Raw genomic sequence first — 13,226 nt, 5'->3', positions numbered from 1 at the left:
GCATTATGCACAGTAGCTAAGACATGGAAACAGCCTAAGCGTCCTCCAATGGACGATTGGATAAAATGGTGCATATATGTACAGTGGGATATGACTCAGCCATAAATAGGATGGAATATTGCCATTTGCAGCAACATGGGTGGATCTGGAGAGTATCACGCTCAACAAAATAGATGGGAAAGGACAAGAACCATGTGATTGAACTCCTGTGTGGGCTGTAAAACAAAAAGCAACAAACTAACAAAACAAGCTCAGTCACAGACACAGACAACAGTGTGATTGTCAGCGGAGGGGGCGGGGCGCGGGAGGATACAGGGAGTCAAACTCATGACCCTGGAATGTGGCCAGACCCTGGGAGCCCTGGCGCGCGCGTGCGCGCGCGGCGCAGCGTGCAGATGCCGTATTACAGAGCGGTAGGCCTGAAACTGATAGAGGGTTGCTGACCAAAGTTACCCCGATCACTTTAATCAAGTAAAAATTTTTTTAAATAAATAAATAAAACCAAAGTACGTACACTGAAGCAAAAACACCCCTTTTGACGACTCAAAGGTTTTTTTACCTCCTGTCGGACTTTTAGTGATATCCGTGTAGGTGAGGCGGTAGCATAACTCGTCGTCACGTTGAACAGCTCACGTGCAGAATGTCCAGCCCCACGCAGCAGCCTCGCTTCAGCCCCGATGTCCACGTTTTCTCTCCCCGGCCTCCCTGGTGACAACGAATTCCCCAGTATCACAGGGGACCTCGTCATGTCTACCCTTCTTTCGGGGAACCCCCCACCACTGGTAGATTTGATCTACCAGTTCAAACCCCTGGTAGAAATTCTCTTCTCTGGTGTTAATTTAGGTATTAGCAAAAGAAGAACCAAACACCTGAAACTGTGCGCAGCTCCGCCTGCCGTCAACACCCCCTACCCCTTTCCTTCTCTGCGCAAACTCACCGAGGGACCCGTTGCGGGGCCGGCACGGCAGGCACGTGGTGCTTCTGGCTCCTGCTGGCCGCACTGCCGCCTCCCGGACCAGGCCGGAGTCTTGCTTACATCCCTCTCGCGTACTCCACCCGCGGCTGCCTTTTGTAGGGCAGGCTGTGCGTCTGTCAGCCCCGCCCTGACTTGGTCAATACGAAATTCCACATCCACATCGAGTCCTGACTCTTCCCTGGTTGTGCAAGTGGAGGACTGTATTAGCTCCCTGTCACCACTCTAATAAATTGCCACAAACTCAGTGCTTAAAAACGACACAAACCTATTTCCTTACAGGCCTGGGGACCAGAAATCCAAAATCAGTCTCCCTGGGCTGCAGTCAAGGCATGGGCAGGGCTGGTTCCTTCTGGGGGCGAGGAGGGGGAGGCGGGACCCACCCCCTCGTCTTTCTCTGGCCTGTAGCCCCGCCCCCTCTGCACACCTGGACTCACAGCCCCGCCTCCAATCCCCGCAGCCTCTTGCTCGCGATCACATCTTCTACCTCATCCATTGATCTTCTTGCCTCTCTCTGTGACTACAGAGGGTCCTTGTGACCGCATTCGGGGCCCACCCAGATAGTCCAGAACGATCTCCTCATCTCAAGATCCTTTAATCAGCTCCGTAAGTCACTTTTATAATGTTCACAGGTTCTGGGGATCAGGGTGTGGTCTTAGGGGCCGGTGGGCGGGCTTATTTATTGGGCCTATCACAGAAGAGAGGGAACCACCAAGTTAAATTAAACCGTGAGTTGCTGACAGTTGGGCTTAGAGTTTTAAATACAGAGTAACAAATGAGCTATGTCCAGAAGCACTCCAGGGGCCCTGGCCAGGTAGCTCAAGTGTTTAGAGCATCCTCCTAATATGCTCAGGTTGTGGGGTCAGGGCACATACAAGAATCAACCAGTGTATCAGTAAGTGGTCGATATTTCTCTCTCTCTCTCTCTCCCCCCCCACCCCTGCTCACCCCCGCTCCTCCTCTCCCCCCTCCCCCCTTCCCCCCCCCTCTAAAATCAATAAATAAAAATTTGAAAAAGAAACGCACCAGGAGTGAAGGGGGCTGCAGAGAAACAGGTGGACAACAGCCTATCTACCAGGAGAATACAGAAAAGTACACAGAGGCCAGGCACTTTTCTGAGCTCTTTTCTTAATTAAAGTCAGAATTTATTTCTACTTAAAAATGCCCAAGACCTTAAAAAGGCCTAAAGACCCAAAGAAGTCCAGGGGAATTTTTTTTTAAGATTTTTATTTTTAGAGACAGAGGAAGGGAGGGAGAGGGGGAGAAAAACATCAGTGTGTGGTTGCCTACCGAGAGCTCCCACTGGGGGCCCAGCCTGCATCCCAGGCATGTGCCCTGACTGGGAATCGAACCAGCAACCATTTGGTTCACAGGCCCATGATCAATCCACTGGGCCACAGCAGCCAGGGTGGAAGTCCAGGTTTAATTTAAGATCATGCTGAGGTGGTGTCTGGCGGTTTAAGATCATTACTGAGGTGTCGTGCTGGTCCTTGTTGACGAAACACCCCGCTGGTTCTTCTAGCTGGGTGGCAGTGGTTTCCTCCGACTCCCAGTATCTTTCGTCCATGGCCATCAGCTCACGAACGATAAAAATTGTAACACCAGAAGCAATCGCGACACGCCTGCAGATTCTACTTGAATATCCTGCCCACATTGCTCTTCAGGACCGGGCCCGATGACTGTCCGTCTGAGTGGTGGGGACCGTGGTGAGTGGCATCCACAAAGACTGGCATTAAATGTAGCTCTTTCAGGACAGAAACCAACAAACACCCTTCAAGATGAAACACCCCCTTCTCTGAGCTCTTAATGGCCCGGTGGGTAGAACCAGAGTCAGCTGGTTGGACTGGAACAGCAACCCAGTGACCTGAAAAGTGTCCATGGCCCTGGGGAAAGGGGGGTCAAAGGCCCAGTATAGTCAATATCCCTGGTGTGGGCGGGACCTCCACCCCAGGAACGTGCATTGCTGGAGACGGAAGTCAGCTTGGGTCACAGCCTGGCGTGTGGGGAAACCTCTGCGGCAGAAATGTAGAATCCTGAGCTGCGCGGACACACACACCTCTGCAATGCTGATCTACAGTGAAGAGGAAGACACGACCAACAAATACACCAAAATTTAAAATATGGATGGTTTTTCCACTTCAGCAAAGGCAGCCTAGCTTGTTTTACACCAAACCTTCCACTGAGAAAACTTGAAATGCTGGAAAAATTTTTATTTATTTTAATTTTTTGAGAATCTCTTTGAAAGCATCAGAAGCTCCAAAGCAAGGGATATATCAACAGGATATTTATCACCAGAGGTCAGGTTTGCCCCAGGAATGCAAGGTTGGTTTAACATGCGAAAATTAACGCAACAAAAATAAAGGATAAAAGCATACTGAAAGTGTTTTAACATAGGCAGAAAAATTAATTGATAAAATTCACCACCCAAAAGAGAAAGTCAAAATCCAATTATGATTTTTAAAGAAAATTTTTAGCTATGGAAAAGAGCAGAATTTTTCTTTTTAATTCTCACCTAAGGACATGCCCATTGATTTAGAGCGAAGAGGAGGGAAACATCAGTTGCCTCTCATAAGTGACCCTACCAGGACCAAACCCACATGTGCCCTGACCAGGAATTGAACCTGCAAACTTTTGGTATCGGGGATGATGTTCCAGCTAACTGAGCCACACTGGCCAGGGCAACAGCAGACATTTTTAATCTGATAAAGAATATCTACCATGAGGGCTGCGAACCAAAGTGATGCAGGTTCGATTCCCAGTCAGGGTACATGCCTGGATTGTAGGCCATGACCCCCAGCAACCGCACATGATGTTTCTCTCTCTCTCTTTCTCCCTTCCTTCCCTCTCTAAAAATAAATAAATAAATAAAATTAAAAAAAAAGAATATCTACCAAAAAATTCTATAGCAAACATCATACTTAATGGTGAAATATTGCAAGTTTTCCCCCTGAGATTGGGAAAGAGATTAGGATTTTGCTACCATGACTTATATTAACATTTTCCTGAAAGTTCAAGCTAGTGCAATAAAGGGGGAAAGTTTTAGGGATTTGAAAGGAAAAAATAAAACTGTCTTGTTCACAGATAACATAATTGAGTATATAAAAAATCCAAAAAGATCAATAGATAAGTTATTACAATTAATAAGTATACAAAGTTGATATATATAAGGACCCTGTACAAAATATAATTATGTATTTATATAACAGCAGTAGATGATTATACAGTAAAATTTAAATTTTTAATTTTAAAAATAATACCACCACAGCAACTGTCTGTACTATTTTTGTAACTTTTATGTGAATCTGAAACTAATTTAAAACAAAAGTCTATTCTTAAAAGATGATATCATTTATAATAGCAGCAGAAAACATCTGATAACCTCAGATAATTCTAATAAAAGATTATTGAGAGAAATGACAGACATCGATAAATAGGAAGATAGGCAAGAATATCTTAAATAAGACATGAAGAAAAAGATTACTTGAACAACATTAAAATTAGAAACTTTAGTTCATCAAACCACACCATACCAAGTGAAAGAAGATATTTTCAACACACATAACCAACAAATGACTCATGTCCAGAATATATAACAAGCTCTTAAAAATCAATAGGAAAATCATCCAACTTCTCATAGACAAAAAGGCAAAGATTTGAGGCTCTTACAGGAGAAGATGCCCAGATGGCCCGTTAACATCCGAGAAGGTTTAACCTCTTTAGCGACAGAAGAAATGGAAACTAAAACCACAGCGAGGTGTCACCACACAGTCCCCCGCATCCCGATGGCAAACATTTATTTATTTAGTTAGTTAGTTATTTTTAGAGAGGGAAGGGAGAGAGAGAGAGAGAGAAACATCAATGTGCAGTTGCTGGGGGCCGTGGCCTGCAACCCAGGCATGTGCCCTGACTGGGAATCGAACCTGCGATGCTTTGGTTCGCAGCCCACGCTCAATCCACTGAGCTACGCCAGCCAGGGTATGATGGCAAACATTTTAAAGGCTGACGACACCAGGTGTCGTCAAAGCTGCAAAGCACCGTGAGCGCTCGCCCACTGCTCGTGGGCGTGCACGCCGCGGGCCCAGCCACTTTGGGAACCTGTTCGCGTCAGCGTGAAGCTGAGTGCCCACAAGCCCCGTGAGCTAACGATAGGTATGTACCCAGCAGGAATCTGTGCGTCTGTGTAGAAAACACGTGTTTTCCACGTGTCAAGAGTCATGACAGCCCTACTCACTTGAGCCCCAAACTGGAAGCGACCCCAATAAGCCATTAATAGCGGCACAGACAAGTAAATGGTGGTGTGTTTGTACACCCGTTAGCTGCTGCTCTGGACAGCAACATGCCCGAATCTCACCATACGAGTAAGGAACATGAGAGTGAATAAATCTGGTAATAGAAGAATAAATAAAGTATGATTTTATTTCTGTGAAGTTCCAAAGTGGACAAAACTGATCTCCGGTGTTAGAAGCGACTGAAAGGGGGCATAAGGGACCTTCTGGAGAGCTGGTCGTAATTTTGATATGGGCGAGAGTTTACACGGGGGTGCTGGTGTGAGATGATTTGATGAACTGTACATGTATGATGTGTGCAATTTTCAACAAAAGTGAAGGGAATGGTTCAAATGGACAGTTTGGCAATTCCTTAAAAAGTTTCACTTAGAATTACCATGTGATCCAGCAATTCCACGTCTAAATAGAGTCCCACAAAAATTGACGGCAGTGCCCTGGCTGGTGTGGCTCAGTGGGCTGTGTGCCAGCCAGGGAACCAAAGGGTCACTGGTTCGATTCCCAGTCAGGGCACATGCCTGGGTTGCAGACCAGGTCCCCAGTGAGGGGTGTGTGAGAGGCAATCACACAGTGATGCTTCTCTCCCTTTCCTTCTCCCCCCCCCCTTCTGCTCTCTCTAAAAGTAAATAAAATCTTTAAAAATAAATAAATAAATAAAACTATGTAAATGATGCTGTCATCTCAGGTGATTTCTCACAACCAAGAGGAATGAATAATTGGAGGTGCTGGTTCTCATTCAGGCCTCCCTGAACTGACCCCAGCTTAGAGAGGGGACCGGGAGTGTTGCTTTTATCAGTGAGGTGGTCCTGACGCCACCATAACTGGGAATAGCTAAAACTCCCACAGTCAGACTGGGGTCCGGACGACTTTCAAGGAAGTTAGTCTGCACTGAAAGGTCCCATCTGCAGGGAGTCAGAAGGTGAAAACAAGCACCACCTACCCTTGTTTTAATTTGTGAACGAGCAAAGCCTGTGCCGTCTGAGGCCAAAGCGTTCCAGGTCACTCGCCTTGCCGGGCCAGAATCCCTCAGGAGTGGCCGCAAGGAAGCCTTAGGTTAGACTGTGAGTTTCTGCCTGCAGCTGGCAACCCTTTGAAATATTCTGGAAAACACAAAGTAGCCAGTGTGGTATAAGAATGGTGCTAATCTTCAGTCGCCTGCATTTTGTTTGCTTCTCCATGTCCTGCTTGCAGAAACAAAATAGCTTGGCCAGGGCTCCTCACTGGCCCCGGGCGGGTCAGGGGAGGACCGCCGTCACCTTGCTGCAGGAGGGCGCGGTCTGTCTAGCTGAGCAGCTGAAGTGTGTATTGCGTACTCGTGGCGTCCAGCGGTCAGAACAATACTGTGCAGAGCCTTTTTTTTAAGTTTGGTGCAAAATCCGGGGTGTGATGGCGAACAGCTGGACTGCAGAGAGATCGAGGGTCTGCAGTGAAGCAGGAAATGAGTTTGGTGTCTCCCTGCTGCCTCGTCCAGGGCAGTCCGGGCTGGCCCGGGGAGCCTGTTGGAAGATGAGAAGATGCCCATAAAAGGTGTTAGGATATTCAGAAAATCCCATTTCCCAGGTTGTAGAGAAAGCGATAGGCTTGTTTTTTAATTGAGGCGAAAGTCACAAAACATAAAATTAACTTTTTCCAAAGAGAACCAGTTAGTGGCTTTTGCATTTCACAGTGTTGTGTAACCACCATCTTTATCTGGTTCCAAAACACCTTCATCACCCCCCAAAGAAAATCCTGTACCCAGCCCTGGCTGGTGTGGCCCAGTGGACTGAGCACCAGCCTGCAAACCAAAGGGTCACTGGTTTGATTCCCAGTCGGGGCACATGCCTGGGCTGCGGGCCAGGTCCCCAGAGTTGGAGGCATGTGAGAGGCAACTACACACTGATGTTTCTCTCCCTCTCTTTCTCCTTCCCTTCCCCTCTGTCTGAAAATAAATAAGTAAAATCTTTTAAAAATTAGGCAGGTACTCCCTCTTCCTTCCTTCCTTCTGTCCCTGGTGACTGCCCGTCTGCTCTGTCCCTCTGGATCTACCTGTCCTGGATATTTCATGTAAATGGAATCATTCCATTCACATGTGTCACTTTTAGGTCTGCCCACTCCCACTTTGCAAAATTTGCTGAGGCTCATCCATGCTGTAGCGTTTTATTAGTACTTTATTCCTTTCCATGGCTGAGTAATACTACATTGTGTGTGTGTGTGTGTGTGTGTGTGTGTGTGTGTGTGTGGCCCCATTTTGTCAGTCACTCATCAGTGGCTGACCTTTCGGTTGTGTCCACCATTCGGTGATTGTTAACGGTGCTACTGTGAACATTTGTGTATGAGGATTCTCTTGGGTTCCCAATTTCATTTCTTGGGCATGGAATTGCTAGGTCACATAGTAGTTCTATTTAAGTTTTTGAAAAAAATTGTTTAGATTCCTTAAAATGCGGTAGAAGAAACTAAAATAGATTTTTAGACTCCTTGACGTGGATAGAGAAAGAAGTTTATTTAGACCAGGCCAACTTTTCCCCAGTGATCCCGGATGGGTTTGGTTTGGTTTTGTTTTTTCCCTATCATTCATGTGTATCTAACTCCTCGGCCCAGACTCAGCCGTACCCACGGGAATGAATGCAGATGGACGAGAGAAAAGAGAGCATTCAGGGCAAAGTTAATTTGCCTAAGAGCTCTCTGTCGACATTGTTTAGCCTGAGAGGACAGCTCAGGAAACCGAAGTCCTCGCTCCAAATCTTCAGTATGAGCTCTGTCATAACGTTTTGTCTAAAAATCACCCGCAGACCCAGAATGAATTTGGGCAGCCAGAGTGCATTCATGAAGCTGAAAAGAGTTCTCAAAACAATGATTTCTCTGATGTGGTTTTTATTCAAACCTTCCAGGTCACTAATTTGTCATGTTTTCTTTAAAAGGAGCACACAATGGGTGTGTGTTTGGCGCCCTCTACAGGAAACTATGCGGATTGGACATCACTGCAGAGGGAGCTGCTTAGCAGAAGCGAAAGTTCCCTTCAAGACCCATTGTAGCTATGTTAATGAACCATGTTGGCTGAAGCGCTTTCTAACACTGAGCCCTCAAGTTTCCTGTCCTCTTCAACAGAGATGTTGAACCTGATTATGAACATTTGTCGAACCACGTTTGAGCTACCAACACAGTGGTTTTCTCGAGAGCCAAGGGCTTGGCGAGGGTGTTACAGGGCCTGCAAACAACTTGAAAATCCTTCAGCCCAGTCTGTACCTGAGACTTAGTTGCAATCTGCTTCTGAAGGGCAGGCAGCTGGCTCGGCTGAACTGGAAATGCCAGACTCCACAGGGAGTCAGAACCCACACTTGAAAGACGTCAAAAGCCCCCTTTCGCTGTCTTTATGTCTAGTCCACGCCCCATGGTTCGTTAATTAGCATAATGATCCGTGAAACAATGGACTGGCCAGGAATATTGTCTAGAAGCTGGATTCTAAACACTCTTGCCCACGTATGAATCTAATGAGCCCACAGTATGTCATTTTAATTTTCTAGTAGTTGCTTTTTAAAGAGTAAAAAGAAGCAGCTGAAATTAATTTGAATAATACATTTTACTTAAGCCAACAGAGCTGAAATGTTAGCATTTCAGTATGTCATCGACATTAAAACCATTTATGAGCTATTTTACATCATTTTTCTTGTACCACGTCCTGAAAATCCAGTTTTGCATATTACTAGCCATACCGGCACTGTGCGAGGAGTTTTGGGTGCATGTTACATCTCGAATCCTTAAAACAACCCTGAGCCCTGGCAGGCGTAGCTCAGTGGATTGAGTGTGGGCTGCGAACCAAAGTGTCGCAGGTTCGATTCCCAGTCAGGGCACATGCCTGGGTTGCAGGCCACAGTCCCTAGCAACCGCACATTGAAGTTTCTCTCTCTCTTTCTCCCTCCCTTCCCTCTCTAAAATAAATAAATAAATCTTTTTTTTAAAAATTTTTAAAAATAACCCTGAAAACTAGGGTACTTTTGGATCCACAAAACAGAGCCGTGAACTGAAGCAAACTTTCTCAGGTGACATGGAAGTGCCAGTGGCATCCAGGTGTTGTGGATACTGTAGCCACGCCAGGTCCTGTCTTCGAGGCAGGTGCCCTTCCTCCAGCTGCTGAAACAGCTGATGCAAGGCCTGGCCCTCTTGTCTGCGTTTGGGGCCAGAGCTTCCCTGCAGGATGGGCCTCAGCTGCAGCCACGTTGGGGTGGCCTTCTCCCTGTGCCCTGCCCTGCCCCCCTCACAGCCCTGGGGCATCTCGCCCCAGAGACGCCCCAGGCAGCCTCTCCTCTGTCTCATGGGAACCCCCGTCTAAGGCGCCAGGACTCAACTCGGCCTCCAGAGGCCTTGCTCATGAACTGCTCCCTCCTCACGGGGCAAGCCTCCGCAGTCTGCGACACCGGGGTCTCCCCACCAGGTTAGGGGACAGGCAGAGAGGGTGTTTCTCCTGTGGAAATGGGTTACCAGCGATGGGGTGGCACCCTGAGGTACTGGCCCCCGTGGTCTTTAGAAGCTACATAATAGGAGCTCATGACAAAAATATCCAGAGTGTAGGTTTTATGCAGTTTTAAAGCACACACACCCAACCAACAAGGAAGCATCCTGGTGGTTTATGAGGGGTCCCCCAAGTAATAAAATGTTTTGCTGGGGGCCAGGGCCTGCAAACTAGGAATGTGCCCTGACTGGGAATCGAACCTGCGATACCTAGCTCGCAGCCCGCACTCAATCCACTGAGCTATGCCAGCCAGAGCATAAAATGTGTTTTTAAAAGACTCATTGAAAATGCTCAGAATCTTCAGGAGACCTTAGTCACCCTGGATCTTTGTGTCACTTTCAATCAACTCAGCCTCAGAGAGTGCAACAGCAGAATTCTCAGGCTGGCCAGCCCGTGGGCCAGGGTCAGCCGGGAGTCACCCTGACCCAGTCACTTGTCCACTCCATCCCCCAGGCTGGCACGGCCAGTGCCCTGGAGCATGAACTCACCAAAGACCCCCGTGTGCCTGCAGAGGCAAACCCAAGGGAACCTCCAGGACGAGACGTCACAGACTTGAGGGACCCTTCACCTGGGGGATGCCTGGAGCCTGCGTGTACTTTGAGGGAGAGCCGACAGGAATTGCTGACGAATTGGATGTGGAATGTGAGAGAAAATGGCGCAGGGACCTCAAGGTCTTGACCGGCACAACTAGGCAACTGGAGCTGCCATTGACCGAGATGGGGGAAGACAGCGGAGGAGCAGGTCTGAGACGTGGAAGGGTCTTGGCAAGGGTCCCCTGAACTCAAAACTGCAGCGAGAACTTAGGGACGGGGGTTCACTTGGGTACCAGTCAAGTCAGCAGAACGAGGGAGCAGGGCCAGGGAGGCGAGTTAGGGGTAACACTTCTAGGACCACGCCCTCTTTCTCCTGAAACAATGAACATGCAGACACACAGCTGGTGTTCCTGTCTCCCCCCTTTCTACCTAAAAGCCAGCCTAGGAGAAACCCTGTTACAACCCCCTGCTTTGTTCGTGTTACAATATACCCTGGCGATTGCTCCTCCGTGGATGTGCCAGGTGCAATGCCCATCAGCCCCCCGGGGGGAGAGGCAGGCTGCCCCTCCCCGCGGGTCTGCAGCTCCCGGGCGGGTCCCCCCAGAGACACGGAATTGGGAGACAAGTGAGAGCGCCCAGGGTGTGTGCGCGTGCCTGCAGACGTGCTCTGGGGGTGGAATCTGGGGTCCCATCGCTGCCGACATGTCTTTAAACTGTTTGTTCTAGAAACTTCCGGGCATACGTAAAAGTAGAGATGGTGGTGTCACGAGCTTCCTCGGGCTCATCATTCAGCTTCAACCATTATCAACATTTTCTGACTTTGTTTTATCTCCCACCACAAGGACTTTGGTGGCGGGGGGGAGTATTTTAAAATAAATTCTGTGTCATTTCACCCTTAAGTGCGCCTTTATACATCTCTGACAAGACCTTAAACACACACACACACACACCATAATCATTGCGTAGTTTCCTGTGGCTGCTGCAGCCAATTCCCACAATCTTACTGGCTTAAAACCATATATATTTACTTTCTTTCTTTCTTTTATATAAGATTTTTTTAAAAGATTTTATTTATTTATTTTTCGAGAGGGAAGGGAGGGATAAAGAGAGAGAGAGAGAGAAACATCAGTGTGCAGTTGCTGGGGGCCGTGGCCTGCAACCCAGGCATGTAGTACCCTGACTGGGAATCAAACCTGCGGCACTTTGGTTCGCAGCCCGCGCTCAATCCACTGAGCTACGCCAGCCAGGGTTACATTTACTTTCATATAGCTCTGGGGGTCAGAAAGCCAAGGTGGGTCTACAACCACAGTGTCAGGGCTGCGTTCCTTCTGGAGGCTCTGGAGGAGAATCCTCGTCCTTGCCTTTCCAAGCTTCTAGAAACCTCTTACGAGTCCTTGCCGTACAGCCCCGAATCACGCTAACCTGTACTGCGTAATCCTCTCTGCTTCTGACTCCCCTGCCCGCCTTCTGTGAGGACCCCCATCCCCGCACTGCACCCACCCGGAAAACCCCAGACAATCGCCCCCTTTCAAGGCCCTTCACTTAGTCACACCCACAAAGTCCCTTTTGCCACTTCGGTCCCAGGTTGTGGGTGAGGGCGGGGACATGTCCTTGGGGACCGGCACTCAGCCTGCCAGAGCCACCACGCTGCACTCGCGATAAACAAAACTTCGGGAATTCCTCCATATCATACAATGTCTGGCCTATATTTAAATTTCTGGGTTTTTAAAAAAAATTATTTTTATTTTTGTTTGTTTTTTTTTTTACATTTAGTTTATGTGGGTCTGGATCCAAACACTGGGTTAGGTTCCGAGGTCCCTTCTGTCGCCCTTTCCCTGTACCAGTCGCCCCTTCCCTTCCTTCCTAGTTGTTTTTTCAGGACTCGGCGCCGCGGGAGAAACTGGGTCATTTGTCCCCTGGAACGTGTGGATTGTTGCCCTGTGGTGCGGTCTCACTTGTTCCTCTGTCTCTTGCGTTTCCTGTGAATGGGCAGCTCTAAATCCAGGTTTCATTTTAGGCAAGAATCCTTCAGATATTGTCCTCTGGACTTCCTACCCCCTCAGGTCACGAGGACAAGTCTCCGGGTCCTGGTGGTGCCCTGTGACAGGGCCACCCTGCCAGCACCTTGAGCTCAGACGCCCAGCCTCCAGAACCCCGAGAAAGCACTTTTCTGCTGTGTAAGTCACTTGTGCTACTTCGTGAGGACAGCCCTAGCAAACTAACACACTCAGATTTAGGAATTTCCCTTCTATTCCTCACTTGCTAAGCATTCTCGCTCATAAATGATCACTGACTTTTCTCAAATGCTTTATCCATGCTCACTGGGATCATCGCATAGTTTTTTCCCTTTAACCTACATATGACCTGGATTATTATCAACCACGATCTTGTCAAATACTGCCTCTGACCTTTCTATCTTTTGTGGTGGAGCTCCAGGTAATCCTAAACTAGACTTTGTCCTTCAAGCCTCTCTCTGTCTGTGCTTCCCGAGCTCTCAGAGTTTCTCCCTCTGTCTCTCTGGGGTGCCCTCTAACTTCTTCTCTGTCCTTCTGGGGACCATTTCTGTGTTCAGTTTTATCTAATAATCTGCTTTTGAATAGACTTGTTCTTATTTTTAAAAGTGGAAGTCTCTTGGAAGTCTCTTCTTAGAGTTGACTTTGTTTTGTTTTGTTTTTAAGATTTTATTTATTTACTTTCAGAGAGAGAGGGGAAAGGAGGGAGAGAGGGGGAGAGAAGCATTGATGTGCGAGAGATACATTGATCAGTTGCCTCTCGTGCACTCCCAACTGGGGACCCAGTTCGAAACCCAGGCATGTGCCCTGACTGGGAATCGAACTGGCGACTTTTCCGTTCACAGGCCAGCACTCAGTCCACTGAGCCACACCAGCCAGGGCCTTTTTTTTTTTTTTTTAAGAGAAAGAGAGTGGGGAAGGGAGACAAAGCAAAATATC

Source organism: Phyllostomus hastatus, unplaced genomic scaffold, assembly GCF_019186645.2.
Source record: "Phyllostomus hastatus isolate PE091 unplaced genomic scaffold, TTU_PhHast_1.1 phas_scaffold_182, whole genome shotgun sequence".
Lineage (NCBI taxonomy): Eukaryota > Metazoa > Chordata > Mammalia > Chiroptera > Phyllostomidae > Phyllostomus > Phyllostomus hastatus.
Note: the sequence above shows the minus strand (reverse complement) of the source record.